Source organism: Miscanthus floridulus, chromosome 10 (genome assembly GCF_019320115.1).
Source record: "Miscanthus floridulus cultivar M001 chromosome 10, ASM1932011v1, whole genome shotgun sequence".
Lineage (NCBI taxonomy): Eukaryota > Viridiplantae > Streptophyta > Magnoliopsida > Poales > Poaceae > Miscanthus > Miscanthus floridulus.
This window is the reverse complement of record NC_089589.1, coordinates 105,137,804-105,149,330: the sequence shown is the minus strand read 5'-3', so window position 1 is coordinate 105,149,330 and position 11,527 is coordinate 105,137,804. Positions and strand designations below refer to the sequence as shown.

General features: G+C 47.3%; 1 pseudogene; it reads right to left on the bottom strand.

Moving 5' to 3' along the window:
• Positions 1 to 601: 601 nt before the first annotated feature.
• LOC136485236 (lysM domain receptor-like kinase 4) lies at positions 602 to 3,158 on the bottom strand (annotated as a pseudogene).
• Positions 3,159 to 11,527: the final 8,369 nt, after the last annotated feature.

Genomic DNA, 11,527 nt, shown 5'->3' with positions numbered 1-11,527 from the left:
TAGGAATTCAAAGTACATAGACTTACTGGGAAAATAAAAGACTAACATGTCACTGGGTTAAGGAAGAAAGTACAACCTATTGACCACATGTCGAAAAATGCATTTACCCTTTCAATTACTCATTGAATAAGGATAAGGATTTTCACACTCGAAAAAATTCTATGAGAATTTTGAATCATTCTCTTGGATATTAATTTCTCTTGGTTTGACGTGGTTTACGTGTTAGTGGTCCCGAAGACATAAAATAAAGTTCATATGATGGAATCATACACTACGCCACTGCATTCCGTACCACCCCATAGAAATGTAGAACAAAACTTCTTTGAGCACATAGGAAACTTTCCTACACAACTTAAATCATTAAGGATCTGTTTGGTCAATTTCCTTAACTGGACACATCTAAATGCGGCTTGCCAAAAGTGCGGCGGTGAAATCGAGCGCCAAACTTTTAGCGTGCATTGTCGTAGTTACACACAGCAAGCGACACTGCATTTTTGGCAAACAAAAGATGCGGCAGCAACCAAATAGAGCCTAATTCCTGGTGTGCATGACTAATCTTTGTTTATTCCAATAAGTTGGGAGCTTTCGCTCTACTTTTGAAGCCTGGAAATGATTTGCTCCATATATCCACGTTTTGCGCATGCATGAATACAATCAAATATACTACATACACGTGTACAGTGATTTTTTTTTTCTTCGTGGTGAACAAAATTCAACTCAAAAGTGAAAGTACCACAAGATTTCTCTGTGCTACCTTGACAATTCGCGTCCGATGGCACGCATGGCCATTGGCTACTACTCTACTAGTACATGAGGCCTTTTCCACTGCCGGAGCTGCGGGGCGGCGACTCCGGCGAGTTCCGCCAGCTGAGCACCGAGACCCCCGACAGCTTGAGGAGACGCTGCGCCACCGCCCCGGTCGTGGGTCGGCGCGCCGGGTCTTGCCTGACGCACCTCTCGATGAGCCTGACCACCATGACCACGGCGTCCTGCGGGCAGCTCCCCGCCGGCAGCACCGGGTCCACGAGCTCCTCCAGCCGCTGCAGCACGGCGCCGCCGCCGCCGTCGAGCTCCTCGACGAGCTCGCGCAGCGCGACGAACGGGTCGCCCACGCCGTCGCCCACCAGCTCCTCGGCGTCCCTGCCCGTGACGAGCTCCAGGAGCACGACGCCGAGCGAGTACACGTCCGCCTTGGGCGACACCACGCCGTGCTCCAGGTACTCCGGCGCGATGTACCCGCGCGTCCCCGCGATGCGGCTTGTCATCGTGAACAGCGCCTCCTCTTCCCCATCGGCGCCGGCGGTGGCGCCCGTGATGGCCCTCGCGGCGCCGAAGCCCCGGAGCTTGGCGCGGGGCCCGTCGCCGGCCAGGAGGACGCTGCCGCTGCTGACGTCCATGTGCACCCACGGCGGGCGCGCGTACTCGTGCAGGTACCTGAGCCCCTCGGCGACGTCCAGCGCCACCTGCACCCGCTTGCGCCCACGTCAGCGGCGCCGCCGCGCCCGTGGCGGCCGCGAGCAGGCGGTCCCGGAGCGCGCCGTGCTCGGCGTACTCGGTGACGAGGTACCACCGCCCGCGGTGGTGGCACAGGCCGATGAGGCGGATCAGGTTCAGGTGGTTGATCTTCCGCATCAGATCCACCTCCGTCGACACGTTCCGGTCGACCACCTCGACGGCCGCGGCGTCGCCGTTGAACGCCGCGCGGTACACCGACCCGCCGATGTAGCGGTCCGGGCTGAAGTCGTCGGTGGCCGCCTTGAGCTCCGCGTAGGTGTACACCTTCAGCGACGACTTGATGTCCGTCACGGAAATGCTCGAGAACGCCTCGCTGGTGGAGAGGGAGAACTCGCCGAAACCCGACGACGTCGCCGCCGTGTCGTCGCCTGCCTTACCTTCCTTCTTGGCCACTACTTCGGCGCCGGCTAGAACGGCGCCGGCTCGCCTCCTCCTCGCCCTGAGGGCAAGGAAAGCTCCAGCAGAGGCAATCGTAGCGACGGCAACCACCGCCACGGCAACGCCAATGTAGACCCCGACACGGCTACCGCTCTTCTTCCCCGGCGCAGGCGCAACCACCGGCGGAGGCGGGGGAGGCGGCGGCGGCGTCTGGATGCGCGACACGTTCGGCTGCGCGGCGACGGGGATGAGCAGGGTGGTGTATGGGAATATGGTGAACGGCGGCTGCAGCTGGTTGGCCTCCGCGACGGTCGCGGCGTCGACCCCGAACCGCGCGGCCACGGCGGCGAGCTCGTCGGATACGTCGACGAGGTAGGTGACGAGGAACCTGGCCCCCGCCGCGGCCTGCGCCGCGGTCGGGCACGCGCAGCGGAGCGGCACGGGGGCGAGGGGCTGGCCGGCTTGAAGGCTCTGCGGCGGCGCGCCGCGGAGCGCCTGCACCTCCAGCGCCTGGCACGACGTCAGGCCCTGGAACGTGTCGTTGGCGATGATGAGCAGCGTGTCGCCGGAGGCCGCGACGTACGTGCTGGCGTTCCGCTGGTAGAACCGCCCGTCGCCCGGCGTGGCCGTGCACGCGCACGTCGCCGGGACCAGCACCCGGGTCCCCGCCGGGAGCGGCGCGTCCGCATCCGCCCCAGCGGCGGCGGCCTGCTCGTTGGGCGGCGCCAAGACGGTGGCGGGGTCGGCGCCGAGGAGCGTCCCGATGGAGGCCAGGCTGGAGCGCTGCGCCCGCGCGGTGAAGGTGAGGAAGGTCGGGCACGACGGCGCGCTGCCGGCGCCGCAGAAGTAGCCGAGCAGGCCGGAGGAGTTGTGCTGGTTAGTGCAGTCCGCGATCTGGCTGCCGTAGGGCTGCTGCGCCTGGACTTGCAGCGGCGTCAACACGCCGGAGAGGATGGAGAAGAGCAAGAGGAGCATGGCGGTGAGGTCGTGGGACGAGGCCATTGCACGAGCAGCCTGCGTCGTTGGCTTGCCTGCAGAGTTCTCGGTTTCTGCTCAAGCTTTATTACTTGGCTTCTGACTGTACAGCAATGCATTCGGTGAAGCTTGTGCAGAGTTGAACTTTTTTTTCGGAAAAGTTCATCGGTTTTCGGCGAACAAGATTGCTAGGAAAAAGTCGTCATCCTCAGACAAGAGGCCTAGAGCCTAGTTCAAAACGTGGGCGAAATACAGAAATATACTCTCCTATACTACTCCTACTGTGAAGTGTGAACGAAGAAACCCAAACGATTTTTTTTAAATAATTTTCTCTGAGATTCATGCAAATTGCAGGACATGGTGTCACTGTATTATTATCCAATGATAGTGACGGGACAGGAGAACGGTCAATTGGCCTACTTGCGGGCACTATTGCGAGGTCTGAGCCGCCACGAGACGTGTTGAAACGTCAACAATTCAGTGCTGTACTTGTCAAAGCTACAGTCTGCTCTTGGTAATTTTATTTATGCTTGGTTTAGTTTCTAAAAATTTTCACCCCAAACTATCACATCGAATCTGGCGGCACATGCATAGAGTATTAAATATAAACGAAAAAAACTAATTGCACAGTTTGGTTGGAAATCGCGAGACGAATGTTTTAAGACTAATTAGTCCATGATTAGCCATAAGTGCTACAGTAACTAACATGCGCTAATGATGGATTAATTAGGCTTAATAAATTCGTCTCGCAGTTTCCAGGCGAGCTATGTAATTATTTTTTTTATTAATATCCAAAAAACCCCTTCCGACATCCCCGAAATATCCGATGTGACTTCCGAAAATTTTCATTTCGCGAACTAAACACGGCCTTAGTTGCAGAGCGAAAAGTTTTAGATGTCAAGTCGGTTGTCACGTGAGGTGTGGGGGTATCGTATGGGTTGTTCAGATACTAATAAAAAAATAAATTACAAAATCCGTCAGTAATCCGCGAGATGAATTTATTAAGCCTAATTAATCCGTTATTAGCGCATATGTTACTATAGCACTTTATTATCAAATTATGGACTAATTAGGCTTAAAAGATTCGTCTCGCAAAATAGTCGTAATCTGTGTAAGGTCTTGTTTAGATCACCTCCAAATTCCAAGTTTTTTCACTCTCTCTCCATCACATCAATTTTTAGCCGCTTGCATGGAGCATTAAATGTAGGTAAAAAAATAACTAATTGCACAGTTTAGTTGGAAATCACGAGATGAATCTTTTGAGCTTAGTTGGTCCACGATTGGACAATATTTACCAAATAAGACGAAAGTGCTACTATTCATCGGGTTGAATTTTTTTGCCATCTAAACATGGCCTAATTAGTTATTTTTTTAATCTATATTTAATATTTCATGCATGTATTCAAATCGATGTAATTGGGTGTAATTTTCGAGGGAGGAACTAAGGCCTTATTACAATAGAACTATAATAAACTCAAGCGAACATGACGTATAGAAGGCAGACCTCTTTCTCTTTGGAGCATTGTTTATTTATATAATCAGATATGCTATACATTAACCGGTTGTTTTGGAAGTTCAAAACAATCGGATTCTGAGCCGTATGATTGGTGAGGCCGACAGCGCGGAGGCCGTCCAGGATGGCCGGGACGTCCGGGAGTGTCGCCCCGCAGATCTGCTAGTTCTGCCGCTGCGACATGGCCAACGCGTGACACAGGTCGACAAGCAGCCGGCATTTTTTTGAAAGCGTCGGCGCCTGGACGTCCGAGGGATACGGATCATCGGACTGACGCACTCTCTCAGCGCGCCCTCCTCCTTCCCAGTTTCGCACTACACATTACCAGCACGCCCCCTGTGATGCGCGCAAGGAGTGGACCCATTGGCGATGGTACAAGGCCGGGCAGCAGCATGGACCGACGCTGCCGCCCTGAGATCGTGCACCCGCGCAAACTGCCGCTAGTACGTCTTCGTCGAACGAAGAGCCTCACTGAAAGGTTTTAATGGCTAGAGGGGGGCGGATAGCCTATTAAAAAATTCTACAACAACACTTAACAAAATGGTTAGACAATTATGAGACGAAGCAAATGTTATGTTAGCCTACTAAAAATGCAAGCCACCTACCAAAATTTTAGTTTCTATTGTCTCTAACCACACAATAGCTATGGCACTACACTAAGTTAGTAGTGCTCTCAAAGACTAACTAAAGAGCCACCATAACCAAACTAACAAGCTCTCACAACTAGCTACACTAAAGAGCTTGATAACTAGTTTACGGTAATGTAAAGAGAGAGAGCAAGATAGTTATACCGTCGTGTCGATGAGTGAACCAATCAATCACAAGAATCAATATTAATAAAGACCAATCACCTCGAAATCAAATGATGAACGCAATGATTTTTTACCGAGGTTCACTTGCTTGCCGGCAAGCTAGTCCTCGTTGTGGCGATTCACTCACTTGAAGGTTCACGCGCTAATTGGCATCACACGCCAAACCCTTAATAGGGTGCCGCACAACCAACACAAGATGAGGATCACATAAGCCACGAGCAATCCACTAGAGTACCTTTTGGCTCTCCGCTGGGAAAAGATCAAGAACCCCTCACAATCACCACAATCGAAGCCGGAGACAATCACCAACCTTGTCTCGACGATTCTCGCTGCTCCAAGCCGTCTAGGTGGCGGCAACCATCAAGAGTAACAAGCGAATTCCGCAGCGAAACATGAACACCAAGTGCCTCTAGATGCAAACACTCAAGCAATGCACTTGGATTCACTCCCAATCTTACAAAGATGATGAATCTATGATGGAGATGAGTGGGAGGGCTTTGGCTAAACTCACAAGGTTGCTATGTCAATGCAAATGGCTAAGAGAGTGAGCTTGAGCCGGCCATGGGGCTTAAATAGAAGCCCCCACGAAATAGAGTCGTTGGGCTCTTCACCGCACAGAACACGGGCCGACCGGACGCACCGGTCAGATTGACCAGACACTGGACTTCAGCGTTCGGTCGCGTGATGCACGCCACGTGTCCCCTCTCTTCAAATACTGAGCGCCCGATCCGAAAGGTTAAGTGATGACCGGATACGCTGCTGCGAAGTGACCGAACGCTGGACCTCAGCATCCGATCATTTCTAGTAAGCATCTAGAAGTGAGAAATCACGACCGGACACGTCCGGTCATGCTCAACCGGACACACCAAGCGTTCGATCACTCAACGTCATCATACGTCAGACTGACCGGACTCAGGCTCTGAGCGTCCGGTCAGTTTTTACGCCAGCATCCGGTCATGAGACCGAAACTACGCACCCTCTGCTACCACTGACTGGACGCACCGGTCCAACCGAGACCAGCGTTCGGTCACTTACAGTGACCTCCGTCTTTTCTGTATAGAGCACCGGTGGCACCGTCGGACTATCCGCACTCTATGGGCGGACACTCCGCTGGTGAAGTTCCTAACTCTTGCTCAAATGTGCCAACCACCAAGTGTATCACCTTGTGCACATGTGTTAACATATTTTCACAAATATTTTCAAGGGTGTTAGCACTCCACTAGATCCTAAATGCATATGCAATGAGTTAGAGCATCTAGTGGCACTTTGATAACCGCATTCTAAATATGATCACACTCGCTAAGTGTCTCGATCACCAAAATAAAATGGCTTTTACCATTTATACATTTGCCTTGAGCCTTTTGTTTTTCTCTTTATTCTTTTCAAGTCCAAGCACGTGATCATCACCATGGCAACACCATCGTCATGTCATGATCTTCATTTGCTTCACCACTTGGAGTAGTGCTACCTATCTCATAATCACTTGATAAACTAGGTTAGCACTTAGGGTTTCATCAATTCACCAAAACCAAACTAGAGCTTTCAATCTCCCCCTTTTTGGTAATTGATGACAACCCTTTCACAAAGATATGAATTGAAATTCAATTGAATCCATATTGCTTGCCCAAGCATATTTACCATGTGTAAAAGGATATGGACAAGTTTCATAAACTCCGAATGGTAACAATTGCTCCCCCTACATATGTGCTAAGAGTTTGGATGAAAGCTTGCACATATGCTTAGATAGGAAATATAGGAGACAATGTCTACCAAATGATGCTAAGGTATAAAAGATGGACCTTTGAAGCATGATACCAATCGGAGTGCACCATTATACCATCCTTAGCACCATGGTTAGCTTGATACCACTTGAAAACACTTGGAAATGAAATCACTAGATAAACTTATGCATGCTAGATTTTCATTTCATCATTCAAACCTACAACTAGCATACACCATACAAGCATGGATATGAAATTTAAAATGTGTGCCATGCAAGCCATGCAAGCCAACATATGAAATGCACATTCAAATGCAACATACAAGTTCATGAGCTTGCTCCCCCTACTTGTGTGCTCAAAATTTTAATTGATCCCCTTCCTTTATCATATCTCTCCCCCTATGTCAAATTCTCCCTTTTTGTTGTCTTTTCATTTTTTTAGTACACTAATATCTTTGTTTTTCTCCCCATGTACTAATATCACTAATATCTTTGTTTTTCTCCCCCTTTGTCATCAATGACCACAAAGGTTCCAAATGTAGATAGGTTGAGATTATCAATGTCAATCAATGGGGTGAGAATCATTTTCCCAAATTTGGTCTAATCCAGAATACTTGCCAAAGACATTTAACTCGGTTTGATCAAGGACAAGCTTCTTCACACCTCCAAATAAGGGTTATCTTATACCATGTTGAGTTAAACACTTAGAGCTCATTTTCTAGATCAAACACTAGGTTTACAAGCCCACAAACATGTCATATGCTACCACTAGATCAAAATAAGCATAGAAGCAATAGTGGTACCATACAATTATTAAATTCATTTGACTTTCATGAATGGGCCTATTAAATGTGAAAGATGTCTAGATGCACTAAACATGTCCTTAGCAAGGATGTATGTCATGCCAATCAACTTTTAACTTGGATTGCTTGAAGGAGAGGCATATCATATAAGTGGGGGTGCATCAACACATATTTGATAAATCCAATATGTTCAACTCATTCCTTAGCTTGCAAAACATTTTCTCATCCAATGGCTTGGTGAATATATCGGCAAGTTGATCTTCGGTGCCCACACTCTCAATGCAAATGTCCCCTTTTTATTGGTGATCTCTTATGAAATGATGGCGGACATCAATGTGCTTTGTTCTTGCATGTTGAACCGGATTGTTGGTTAACTTGATTGCACTCTCATTGTCACATAGCAATGGCACTTTCTTAAACTTGATTCCAAAGTCACTCAAAGTGGTCTTCATTCAAAGTATTTGTGCACAACAACTACCGGCGGATATGTATTTGGCTTCGGTGGTTGATAATGCAACACTATTTTGCTTCTTTGATGACTATGAAACAAGTGATCTTTCCAACAATTGATATGTGCCTGAGGTGCTCTTCCTTTCAACCTTGCATCCCGCATAATCCGAGTCGGAGTAACCAACTAACTCAAACTTTGCTCCTTTGGGATACCACAAACCAACATTTTGTGTATGCTTCAAGTACCTCAATATTCTCTTTATAGCCTTCAAATGACTTTCTCTTGGTGAGGCTTGAAATCTTGCACATATGCATACACTAAACATGACATCCGGCCTTGATGCGGTCACATAGAGTATGCTTCCAATCATAGACCGATACAATTTTTGATCCACCATATTTCCACTTGCATCACTATCTAAGTTGCCATTTGTTCCCATTGGTGTACTAATGGCTTTGCTATCACTCATGCCAAACTTCTTGATCATGTCCTTGATATACTTGCCTTGACTCACAAATGTACCACTCTTTAATTGCTTGATTTGAAGACTAAGGAAGTAACTCAACTCTCCAATCATGGACATCTCAAACTCATTAGCCATCATCTTTCCAAATTCATCACAAAAGTCTTGATTTGTTGATCCAAATATAATGTCATCAACATAGATTTGCAACACAAATAAATCTTTTTCCAATCTTCTTGATGAAAAGAGTGGTGTCAACCTTGCCCATCATGAACCCTTTAGAGAGTAGAAAGTCCCTCAATCTCTCATACCATGCTCTAGGTGCTTGCTTCAAGCCATACAATGCCTTCTTCAACTTGTACACATGGTCGGGCTTCTTGTCATCTTTAAAACTGGGAGGTTGCTCAACAAATACTTCTTCATTGATGTAACCATTGAGAAATGCACTCTTAACATCTATTTGATAAAGCTTGATGTTGTGGGCACAAGCATAGGCTAGCAAGATTCTAATTGCTTCCAATCTTGCAACCGGGGCATATGTTTCTCCAAAGTCAAGACCTTCAACTTGTGTATATCCTTGTGCTACCAATCTTGCTTTGTTCCTTACTACTATCCCATCTTGATCTTGCTTGTTTCTAAAGACCCATTTGGTTCCAATCACATTGTGTCCCTTTGGTCTCTCTATTAATTCTCATACTTGATTTCTTGTGAAGTTATTCAATTCTTCATGCATAGCATTCACCCAATCAACATCCCTCAATGCTTCATCTATCTTCTTTGGTTTAATGGATGACACAAATGAGAAGTGCTCATAAAATGAAGCCAATCTTGATCTAGTTTGCACACCTCTTGAAATATCACCAATGATAGTGTCCAATGGATGATCCCTTGCAATATTGGTTGGTTGGAGCATTGGAACTTTATTGCTTGCACTTGCTTGATCATTGGGTTGAGATGATGTACTAGCCACTTGATCTTGTTCATTATCATGAGAGCCACTTGTACTAACTTGATTTGTATCATCTTGCACATTTAAGTTAGAGAGCACTTGTACTTGATCATCTTCATCATCATTCACTTGCCTAGGCCTCAATTCACCAACATTCATGTTTTTCATGGCATTTGAAAGTTGAATGCCTCTAACATCTTCCAAGTTATCATTCTCTTCTTGTGAACCCTTGGTTTCATCAAATTCAACATCATGAACTTCCTCAAGAGTACCACTATCCAAATTCCAAACTCTATATGCTTTGCTTGTAGTGAAATAACCAAGTAGGAATCCTTCATCACATTTCTTATCAAACTTGCCCAATCTAGTGCCTTTCTTCAAGATATAGCATTTGCAACCAAAAATCCAAAATATGCAATGTTGGGCTTTCTACCATTCAAGAGCTCATATGGTGTCTTCTCTTTTAATGGGTGACAATAGAAGCGGTTGCTACAATAACAAGCCGTGTTGATAGGTTCGGTCCAAAAAGATTGACTCATATTATACTCACTAAGCATAGACCTTGCCATATCAATAAGTGTTCTATTCTTCCTCTCAACAAGGCTATTTGATTGTGGAGTGTACTTGGCCGAGAATTGATGTCTAATTCCAAATTCATCACACAACTCATCAATTCTAGTGTTCTTGAACTCACTACCATTGTCACTTCTAACTCTCTTGATGGTTGTTTCAAACTCATTGTGAATGCCCTTGACAAATGATTTGAATGTTACAAACACATCACTTTTGAAACATCCTCAATTTTCCACGAAGGGAAAATCCACAGAATAAATTATAATATGATGAAACCAATAGTTGATTCCATCATATTATCATATATCAGTCGATATCACAGTCATACATTGTAAGATTACAAGAATACAAGATGTTACATCACTGGGGAACACACCTATTACAGAGTTAATCTAGCGGAAGACTATCGAGTGAAGGCTCCTCCTTCACGGGTCATCATCAGAGTTGGCGTAGTGCAGCGTAGATTCCATCTCCGAACCAAACTTGAGCGTAGGCATCGAGACCTTCTAATCCTTCTAATGTCAGCATCTCTGAGAAGCAGGAAAATCTGCACACCGCCAGATGTGTGCAGGCCATGGTCAGCACCAATGAGCTTTAGTGGAAAAGATAAAACAAGAGGATCTGGCGATCCTAATATGTGGCCATGGTTTGCATCCTTAGCGCATGAGAAGCAAGTAACAGTAGTAATGTAATAATAATATCCAGTTTTTAACACATTCCCAGCCACACACATCCACATCCATCCATATCCATCCACCATCCCATCCCAACCATAACCACACCACCATCACCACATCTCATCTCACACACTCAGGTCGACAGGCCGACTCCCTCTCGGCACTTGTCTCAACGGCCCGCAGCCCCTGGCTCACGGCCGGAAAATACCCCAAACCCTGGAGGGAGGAAAGAAGGACTCATCTCCTATCTAGTTTAAGCGAAACCCAGGAAAGGTCCATAGCCGACAAGTCGACATATGTATCGATCGATCAACCAAACACTCTGCAGAGGTTTTACATACCCACAAGATTAGCCATCCTCGGAGCCATGTATCTCCTAGGTAGAATTCTGGTCGCTTGCTAGCCTAGAACGATGCCACCCTACCTCTCAGCCCTGGAACATCCCAAGTCTAGTCTGGGATGGCTGATACTGTGAGTCGTAGACAGAGCCGGGGCCCTCCGGATGTTAGGAGCCGGGTCCACAAGGCCTCCTAAAGTCTCGGTAGGGTGTGGGGGGAAACCGCGCACCCTGTACCTCCTTGCACACGTTCGCCTAGTAGTAGTGGCACCGCTCTACCAAGTAGTCCGACCGTCCCGCACCATATAGGGCGAGTGGGATGTAAGGCTTCCCGGTGAATCTGAGTACTAGTAAGTCCTTA